Genomic DNA, 11,584 nt, shown 5'->3' on the forward strand with positions numbered 1-11,584 from the left:
AAACATTGCAACATTTTTGTAACGCTACTCTTTTGTCGGAAATCGCCCAGAACAAATCGAGCTGCTTTCCTTTGGTTTTTTTCCAGTTCTTGAATCAGGTAATCCTGGTGAGGGTCCCATACACTGGAACCATACTCTAGTTGGGGTCTTACCAGAGACTTATATGCCCTCTCCTTTACATCCTTACTACAACCCCTAAACACCCTCATAACCATGTGCAGAGATCTGTACCCTTTATTTACAATCCCATTTATGTGATTACCCCAATGAAGATCTTTCCTTATATTAACACCTAGATACTTACAATGATCCCCAAAAGGAACTTTCACCCCATCAACGCAGTAATTAAAACTGAGAGGACTTTTCCTATTTGTGAAACTCACAACCTGACTTTTAACCCCGTTTATCAACATACCATTGCTTGCTGTCCATCTCACAACATTTTCGAGGTCACGTTGCAGTTGCTCACAATCTTGTAACTTATTTATCACTCTATAGAGAATAACATCATCCGCAAAAAGCCTTACCTCCGATTCCACTTCTATACTCATATCATTTATATATATAAGAAAACATAAAGGTCCGATAATACTGCCTTGAGGAATTCCCCTCTTAATTATTACAGGGTCAGATAAAGCTTCACCTACTCTAATTCTCTGAGATCTATTTTCTAGAAATATAGCAACCCATTCAGTCACTCTTTTGTCTAGTCCAATTGCACTCATTTTTGCCAGTAGTCTCCCATGATCCACCCTATCAAATGCTTTAGACAGGTCAATCGCGATACAGTCCATTTGACCTCCTGAATCCAAGATATCTGCTACATCTTGCTGGAATCCTACAAGTTGAGCTTCAGTGGAATAACCTTTCCTAAAACCGAATTGCCTTCTATCGAACCAGTTATTAATTTCACAAACATGTCTAATATAATCAGAAAGAATGCCTTCCCAAAGCTTAAATACAATGCATGTCAAACTTACTGGCCTGTAATTTTCAGCTTTATGTCTATCACCCTTTCCTTTATACACAGGGGCAACTATAGCAACTCTCCATTCATCTGGTATAGCTCCTCCGACCAAACAATAATCAAATAAGTACTTCAGGTATGGTACTATATCCCAACCCATTGTCTTTAGTATATCCCCAGAAATCTGATCAATTCCAGTCGCTTTTCTAGTTTTTAACTTTTGTATCTTATTGTAAATGTCATTGTTATCATATGTAAATTTTATTACTTCTTTGGCCTTAGTCTCCTCCTCTATCTCGACATTATCCTTGTAACCAACAATCTTTACATACTGCTGACTGAATACTTCTGCCTTTTGAAGATCCTCACATAGACACTCCCCTTGTTCATTAATTATTCCTGGAATGTCCTTCTTGGAACCTGTTTCTGCCTTAAAATACCTATACATACCCTTCCATTTTTCACTAAAATTTGTATGACTGCCAATTATGTTTGCCATCATATTATCCTTAGCTGCCTTCTTTGCTAGATTCAATTTTCTAGTAAGTTCCTTCAATTTCTCCTTACTTCCACAGCCATTTCTAACTCTATTTCTTTCCAGTCTGCACCTCCTTCTTAGTCTCTTTATTTCTCTATTATAATAAGGTGGGTCTTTACGATTCCTTACCACCCTTAATGGTACAAACCTGTTTTCGCATTCCTCAACAATTTCTTTAAACCCATCCCAGAGTCTGTTTACATTTTTATTTACCGTTTTCCACCGATCATAGCTACTTTTTAGAAACTGCCTCATGCCTGCTTTATCAGCCATGTGGTACTGCCTAACAGTCCTACTTTTAAGACCTTCCTTTCTATCACATTTATTTTTAACTACCACAAAAACAGCTTCATGATCACTAATACCATCTATTACTTCAGTTTCCCTATAGAGCTCATCTGGTTTTATCAGCACGACATCCAGGATATTTTTCCCTCTGGTTGGTTCCATCACTTTCTGAATCAGCTGTCCTTCCCATATTAACTTATTTGCCATTTGTTGGTCATGCTTTCTGTCGTTCGCATTTCCTTCCCAATTGACATCTGGCAAATTCAGATCTCCCGCTACAATCACATTTCTTTCCATGTCGTTTCCCACATAGCTGACTATCCTATCAAATAATTCTGAATCCGCGTCAGTGCTACCCTTTCCCGATCTGTACACTCCAAATATATCAAGTTGCCTATTATCTTTAGAAATGAGCCTTACACCTAGAATTTCATGTGACTCATCTTTAACTTTTTCGTAGCTTACAAATTCTTCTTTCACCAGAATGAACACTCCGCTTCCCACCCTTCCTATCCTATCTCTACGATACACACTCCAGTGCCGTGAGAAAATTTCTGCATCCATTATATCATTTCTCAGCCATGATTCAACTCCTATTACAATATCTGGTGAATATATATCTATTAAATTACTTAATTCTATTCCTTTCCTTACAATACTTCTACAGTTCAACACTAACAATTTTATGTCATCCCTACTTGATTTCCAGTTCCCTGTTCCCTTATCACCGCTCCCTAGGCCATCCCGTTTCCCTGAATGTACCTCCCTATTACCCTTCCAAACAAATTACCTAATTTATACGTACCACTGCGGTTTAAATGAAGGCCATCTGAGCGCAGATCCCTATCTCCTACCCACCCATTTGGATCTAGAAATTTCACTCCCAGTTTCCCACATTTGTGCTCTCGCGGCATTTCGTTCAAATGAACGAGGTAGTTCATTTGTGCTGTCTTCATACAAGCAGCCCTCGCGGCATTTCGTTCAAATGAACGAGGTAGTTCATTTGTGCTCTCGCGGCATTTCGTTCAAATGAACGAGGTAGTTCATTTGTGCTGTCTTCATACAAGCAGCCCTCGCGGCATTTCGTTCAAATGAACTAGGTAAAGCTATCTTAGCAACAGCACCAGCGGCGCAAGAGAGATAGTATTCCGTGCTGGACGTGAGCTAGTACGTAAGATTTACAATAGATGGTGCTTGCTTACGTCTTCTTCCTCCTTTAACAAGACCGACTCCAATCCTCAGACCTTAATGCTACTCTCGATCGTTCAAAGATGGCGAATCGAGTAGCCGAAATTGTTGGAAATGTGGGTTTGTTTTGGTTTGTTGTTATCGTATGTAGTCGGTGTAATTTTATTAAATTTGACGATAAATGTTAATTTCTTTGTAGAATATAAGTGTGCGAGTGTATTTATATGAGTCGGTGGGTACATAGGATCTGTAATTATACGCAGTAATATGAGAATGTGCTTGTTTTGATCGTGTTTTTACTCATTAAAAAACATGAGTGCACTAGGTGAACCAGTTTTTAGTCTAACTATGGCAATGCCTCTCATACAACTATTCTTAAGTTTCCTACGAAATAGAAAATTAGAAGAGAAATCGATTAGGAGTATACATCGTGATTATTTTGAAGTCCATGGCAAAACAGTAGTGTGCATACATCATTTTGAGAATAAGTCTGAGGTTAGGGAAGCCAGTTCTCTACTTCCAAACTATTGGTGTTCCTCGAAAAATATTAATTTAGATAGAATGTAATTGATATTGTGTTATTCCGTCAGTGTCTTTGTGCTTCAAAGTGTCGAGTGATTTAGATGCAAGTTTATTTTACAATAATCTGTGCTTTGCCTGCGAAAATGTTTGGCTGGATCTTGGAGTATAACAAAACTTATAAGTGTGACAGATGGAGCAATCTGTATACTGTTACACAAAAGAAATAGTGACTTAGAGGGATTAGCTTGGTTTGTAACGTAGGGTTTTACACTACCAACACCTTCCGATTCATGCTGTGGCTATCAGTTATCAAGCAGACTGTGCCGAACTGAAGCTCGTGCATGTGGTTAAATATCAATGTTTAGTCAATAGAGTTTTTCCACTCATGTTATATAATGGGTAAAAACCTATTATATCTTTAGTGTCTGAACGTTTCATTACCAAGGTTACTATCATTGCGTGAAGTGCTGTTATGCCAAATGTCAGCATTATATTAACATCATGTTAACATCATGTTAACATAATCATTTCGGGTGTACTTGATCTGAGTGACACCGAACTCGAAAGCTGCAGTCGCTCAAGTGTGCCAGTGTCCAGTATTCGGGAGATAGTAGGTTCGAACCCCACTGTCGGCAGCCCTGAACATGGTTTTCCGTGGTTTCCCATTTTCACACCAGGCAAATGCTGGGGCTGTACCTTAATTAAGGCCACGGCCGCTTCCTTCCCATTCCTAGACCTTTCCTGTCCCATCGTCGCCATAAGACCTATCTGTGTCGGTGCGACGTACAGCAATTAGCAAACAACTAGCAATGATCTGAGTGACTCAGATGGTTAAGGCGCTGGCCTTCTGATCCCAAGTTGCTGGATTCGATCCTGACTCAGTCCGGTGGTATTTGATGGTGCTCAAATACGTCAGCCTCGTGTCGGTAGATTTACGTAAAGGAACTATTGCAGGACTAAATTTCGGCATTTCGACGTTTCCGAAACCCGTAAAAAATGTAGTTAGTAGGACGTAAAGCGAATAACATTATGATTTCTGGTGTACTTCCCATTCATTGGGTGGTGAATTTAAGAAATTATCTACCACTTCAAAACTAAGTTATTTTTGTGTTTCACAGTTCTCGTCAGAGCGAATAAATCGAGGAATTTTGCACCTTAATTTATTTTGAAATATTCAAAATGATGCTAGAAATATCATTTTAACAGTTTTATCATGTATTTTCATCTATCCAGCGAAGTGAAATCTAAGAGAAAACGTTATTTGACGAATTGAAATGTCTAAATAATCAGCTTGTTGGTCTCTTTTCTAGTAGAATATATGTGATTCTAGTTGATTATATGTGGTGCGTACTTGTTGGCGAAGCGTTTTCATACGTGTAAAAGTGCTTTTCCTTACGATGTTACATTTATCATATTAAATTACGGCCGTTTATATAAAATGCACGTGATATTTTCGTGTTAGCCAATACCAGCAATTCGTCTACTTCGGCCGCCATGTTTATCTGATATTACGGTCTGAGGATTGGAGTCGGTCTTGCCTTAAAATATGCTGTATGCTCGCGTGAACGACTCGTTCAAAATATTTGACAGACCTTGCACGAACTAGTTCAAATAAACGAGTCGTTCAAATGAACTAGTTAGTTCATGAACGACCAAAGCCTACTAGATATAGCGTAGGCAACGGAACGACCCAACTCTAAGAATAAATAAATAAATAAATAAATAAATCAATAAATCAATAAATAAATAAATAAACATATAAATAAACAAATAAATAAATAAATAAATAAATAAATAAATAAAATTAAATGATTCCACCAGTACGACAATTCCCTTTTATTTTTAGGTTTAACTTTAATCACTCTAACTATAATTCAGTGATGGCGTGATATTACACTCACCTGCTATGCTGAACAGGGGCCTTGTGGAGGGATGGGAAGATTGGATGGGACAGGCAGGGAAGAGGGAAGGAAGCGGCCGTGGCCTTAAGTTAGGTACCATCCCGGCATTCGCCTGGAGGAGAAGTGGGAAACCAAGGAAAACCACTTCCAGGATGGCTGAGGTGGGAACCGAACCCACCTCTACTCAGTTGACCTCCCGAGGCTGAGTGGACCCCGTTCCAGCCCTCGTACCACTTTTCAAATTTCGTGGCAGAGCCGGGAATCAAACCCGGACCTCCGGGGGTGGCAGCTAATCACACTAACCACTACAGCTAATCACACTAACCACTACACCACAGAGGCGGACAAATAAATAAATGAATGAATGAATGAATGAATGAATGAATGAATGAATGCCACTGTTACAATACCGTACCGGTATCTAAAAATATGACGACATTGAGGGAATATAGCAGAGCACTGAGAACACTTGTTATCCGCGTGCTGTACCGTTAGTAATAATTTGTTGCTTATTTGGTTACTTATGGGGACTAAATTTTTTACAGCTAAAACTATACAATACCCATTTCAATGTCAAAGCACATTATATCAAAAGTTCAACCATGGACGAGTAAAATTAGTGTAGACCTACTGTGTTCCTGCTTCGATTTACACGCAATTGATGCTTTTAATACTCATATATATGCGGTATATGGAGGTTTCTTTTGTGTAACATAACCCACCTTCGTGCAGGGTATCATAATTATTAAGTTTAGTTAGTAGTCCGGAGGGTATATTCGTATGAAGAAAGTGCTATAATGGTTATAAAAGTTCAAGAAAGGTTCGGTTTTCAAGTGGCAGGTTTGCAGTTTGATTCTGATATTCATACTTTGGTTATTGGGACGTACCGCCATAATTTATTCAGCTTTATTCCAACAATTAGATTATTTCTATTAGCTTTTTTAAGGTATTATGCTTTCTTGTATTCTTCCCTGTGAACTTAACCTATAATCAAAACTGCCTCTCGATTGATTTGGAGATATTTTTTAACCTATAATCAAAACTGCCTCTCGATTGATTTGGAGATATTTTCCGGTGCCGTAAGATACTAAATTTTCTATGATTCAAGAAAGAGTTCAATATTGCATCACATTAGAAACAGAGCTGTGACAATATTCTTGTATTGGAAATCAACATTGGATCCTTTATAAATGCCATTCAAGAAATAAGAAGCCAGTATTTGTGCACATACAAAATAAGTAAGTCATATATTCAGCATTCATTTCACTCACAAGATAGTGGAAAACAAGAACATTTAAACTAATCTTGAAAGAATCATCGTTGATTTATTAGTTTCATGTGCATTGAAAGGTGCTTCAGTAAACATTATTACAGTTACCTCTCCTGAAGCCAGTCGGCTTCCCAGCATTCGTTGATGGAATTCCATGGTCTAACCTCTATTTGGAAAGGTACTTCCTAATTACAGTTACAAATAGGGTTTGGTATTCACTTTTATTTTAATTGAAAACTTCTATTCCTATTATGGTACCGGTATAGGATTTCTAGCAGTGTATACCTGGGTAAATTTAACTAGTAGGCCTACATACATGCAGTACTGGGAGAATGAATGTAACTTAACAAATTAACAGAGTAAGAATATAAGGCGTTCCAATAGGTTAAATTATTAATATAATTATTCTTACACCGAGCTCGATATCTGCAGTCACTTAAATGCGGCCAGTATCCAGTAATCGGGAGATAGTGGGTTCGAACCCTACTGTCGGCATTCCTGAAGATGGTTTTCCGTGGTTTCCCATTTTCACACCAGGCAAATGCCGGGACTGTACCTTACTTAAGTCCACGGCCGCTTCCTTCCATTTCCTAGGCCTTTCCTATCCCATCGTCGCCATAAGACATATCTGTGTCGGTGCGACGTAAAGCAAATAGCAAAAAAAAAAAAAAAAAAAAAAAAAAAAAAAAAAAAATTCTTACCGAGCGAGTTAGTTGGCCGTGTGGTTAGGGTCACGCAGCTATGAGCTTGCATTTGAGAGATATCAATCAACCAATCATCAATGATCTGCATATAGGACTGTACTCAGGTGGCAGATTCCCTATCAATTGTAGTTTCTTAAATGTTTTTGAAGTACTCGGAAATTTATTGAACATTTCCCTTGATAATTTGTTTCAGTCTCTTTCTTCCTGTCCTATAAATCGATATTTACCCCAATCTGTCCTATGATCTTTCCTACTTTTAAAAGCTCCAGTCAAGCTTATTCTTCTGGTTATGTCATTCCAATTGAAAATCTCCTTTGGTAAGTTATTCCAACTCCTAACTCCCATTCCTATAAACAAATATTTGCCCCAGTTCATCCTCTTGAATTCCAACTTTAACGTCATATTGTGATCTTTCCTACTTTTAAAGACACCACTCAAACTTATTCGTCTACTGATGTCCTCCCTGCCATCTCTCCCATGACAGCTCGGAACATACCGCTTGTGATATAGATGTCCAATAAAGGACCATTTATATTTGTACATACCACTTAGTCAAGCAGCTCGTCTCCTTTCTCCCCAGTCTTCCCAGCCCAAACGTTGCAACATTTTCGTGACGCTATTTTTTTGTCGGATATCGCCCAGAACAAATCAAGCTGCTTTTCTTTGGACTTTTTCCTGTTCATGAATCAAGTAATCCTGGTGAGGGTCCCATACACTGGAACCATACTCTAGTTGGGGACTCACCAGAGACTTATATGCCCTCTCCTTTACATCCTTACTACAACCCCTAAATACCCTCATAATCATGTGCAGAGATCTGTATCCTTTATTGACAATCAAATTTATGTGATTACAGAATGAAGAACTTTCCTTATATTATTACCTAGGTATTTACAATGATCCCCAATGGGAACTTTTACCCCATCAATGCAGTAATTAAAACTGAGAGGACTTTTCCTATTTGTGAAACTCACAACCTGACATTTATCCCCGTTTATCAACATACCATTGCCTACTCTGCATCTCACAACATTATCAAGGTCATTTTGCAGTTGCTCACAATCTTTTAACTTGTTTATTACTCCGTACAGAATAACATCATCTGCAAAAAGCCTCATTTCTGATTCCACTTCTTTACACATATCATTGATATATGTATACACTGCCGGAAAAATTAATAGCAACTTGGTGAATTTTCGCCTCATATCAAACTATTTCATGTTTCAGTGTGACAGGTCATTACAAAGTAATACCATCTATATATTTTCTGAAAGCTCGTTTTATTGCCTCTCTAATGCAAGTTAACAAATTAATTTATTGCCCTTTACATAGCAGTCTATGTAGCATTTCTTAATTGAAGGGACAAAACCAGAATTTTACACTTACTAATTACTTTCTTATCTCGGCTCTAGTACTTGGTAGGATAGCCTTTTGACCTGAAAACTTCTTGACACCTCCTCGGCATGGAGTCTAGTAGATTTTGGAGAGTTTCAATGGGTATTCCATGATACCAGATACTGTATTAACAATAGACTCAATCAATCGCAGTCTTGTTTGGGGCTTAATCGCCCACAAATTTTCTGTTGGTTTTTCTGGTGAATTTCCAGGCCAAGACAGCGCTGTGACAATTTACTGTTCATCTAAGAAATCTTTGACCACTTTTGCACGATGGCAGGGTGCTGAATCATCCTGAAAAATGAATGGTTTTCCTGCAAATATATCTCTTCCTTATGGTAACATTTTCTTCTCCAAAATTGTCTTGTACTTCTGCCCATTAGTGGTGAATTCTAGGACATCAATACGCCCAACACTATTGTATGAGTAACACCTCCAGAGCATAACACTAGCCGGAAACTTCACAGTTTTCAGAGTACAGGCTGGATTCAGTGCTTCACTTGTTTTCCGAAACACTCGACAACCGCCATCACTTCCACCAATATTGACTTTAGATTAATCACTGAAGAGAACCGTATGCCCCTGCTCAACTGGCTCGTGCTGATGTTCTTTAGCCCACTGAACACGCTTCATATGTTGCTGTTTGGTGGGCATTGGTTTCTTTACAGTCTTTTTAGACACCAAATCAAATTTTTGCTGTCTGTTCCTTACAGTTCTAGAACAAACATTAACCCCAGACATTTCCCTCCATTTGTCTCTAAGTACTTCCGAGGTAGCAAATCTATTTTCCAGACATAAATGATGCAAAGTATTGTCAGACCTGGGTGAAGTTTTCAGTTTTCTACCACATTTTCGCACTCTACCACTCGAAACTTGGCCAATTGTCTCCCAATTGTACTTTTGCGCACTCCCACAATTTGAGCTATCTCAGAATTAGTTTTACCACATTCACTTAATGTCACAATCCGTGCAGCCTTTCTTGGTGATATATAACATTTTCTACCCATTTTTTTAATTACAATTTGGCACTCGTACTCTTTCAAGCAAAAAGAAACAAACTGGTAAACACAAAAACTTGTATGAGGGTTCAGAGGGACAAGAAGTAGGAATGCACAACAGGAAGTAGTACGGTCAGCAACACTAATAGAAGCATTTACTGCTATCTGGCGGTTGAATACAAAATTTTTGTTTTTCCCCTTCAATTAAGAAATGCTACATAGACTGCTATGTGAAGGGCAATAAATTAATATGTTACCTTGCATTAGAGAGGCAAAAAAAAAAAGAGCTTTCAGAAAATATATAGATGGTATTACTTTGTAATGACCTGTCACACTGAAATATGAAATAGTTTGATATGAGGCGAAAATTCACCGAGTTGCTATTAATTTTTCCGACAGAGTATATATATATATATATGTTGTTGTTCAAGTCATCAGTCCATAGACTGGTTTGATGCAGCTTTCCATGCCATCCTATCCTGTGATAACCTTTTCATTTCTACGTAACTACTGCATCCTACATCTGCTTTAGTCTGCTTGTCATATTCATACCTTGGCCTACCCCTACCATTCTTACAACCTACACTTCCTTCAGAAAACCAACTGAACAAGTCCTGGGTGTCTTAAGATGTGTCCTATCATTCTATATCTTCAATTGTGATTCGATCTATCCATCTCACCTTCACCTTTCTTCTGTAACACCACATTTCAAAAGCTTCTATTCTCTTTCTTTCCAAGCTAGTTATCGTCCATGTTTCACTTCCATACAATGCCACGCTCCTCACAAAAGTCTTCAAAAACATCTTTCTAATTCGTATGTCAACGTTTGAAGTGAGAAAATTTCTTTTCTTAAGAAAGCTCTTCCTTGCTTGTGCTAGTCTGCATTTTATGTCCTCCGTATTTCTGCCATCGTTAGTTATTCTACTACCCAAGTAACAATATCCATCTACTTCCTTTAAGACTTCATTTCCTAATCTAATATTTCCTGCATCACCTGGCTTTGTTCGACTGCACTCCATTACTTTTGTTTTGGAATTATTTATTTTCATCCTCTACTCCTTACCCAAGACTTCGTCCATACCATTCAGCAGTTTCTCGAGATCTTCTGCAGTCTCAGATATGATAACAATATCATCGGCAAATCTCAAGGTTTATATGTTTATTCCCATAGGGAACCTGAAGGTTTTGATTTTCTCTCCCTAGGATGTGATTTCCTTTCCAAATTCCTTTTTAATTCCTTCACTGCCTGTTCTATGTAAACATTGAAAAGGAGGGGACAAACTGCAGCCTTGACTCAATTGTTTCTGGATTGCTGCTTCTTTTTCAAATCCCTCGATTCTTATCACTGTAGATTGATTTTTATACAGATCGTAAATAATTCTTTGTTCTCGGTATCTGACCCCAATGACCTTCAGAATCTTAAATATCTTGGTCTTATCAACATTAATGAATGCCTTTTCTAGATCTATGAATGTCATATACATGGGCTTGTCCTTCTTAATTCAATCCTATAAGATCTGATGTAAAGTTAGAATTGCTTCACGTGTTCCTACATGTCTTCTGAAGCCAAATTGATCTCTGAACTCAGCTTCAACTTGTCTTTCCATTCTTCTGTAAATAATGTATATTGAAATTTTGCAGGAATGAGATACTAAACTAATGGTGTGGTAGTTTTCACACCTGTCAGCACCGGCTTTCTTGGGAATAGGTATAACAACATTCTGCCAAAAATCTAATGGGACTCTCCTGTCTCTTTCATCTTACACACTAAATGGAATAACCTTCCCATGCTGCTTTCTCTTAAGGCAGTCAG

The sequence above is a fragment of the Anabrus simplex genome, chromosome 5 (genome assembly GCF_040414725.1).
Source record: "Anabrus simplex isolate iqAnaSimp1 chromosome 5, ASM4041472v1, whole genome shotgun sequence".
Classification (NCBI taxonomy): Eukaryota; Metazoa; Arthropoda; class Insecta; order Orthoptera; family Tettigoniidae; genus Anabrus; species Anabrus simplex.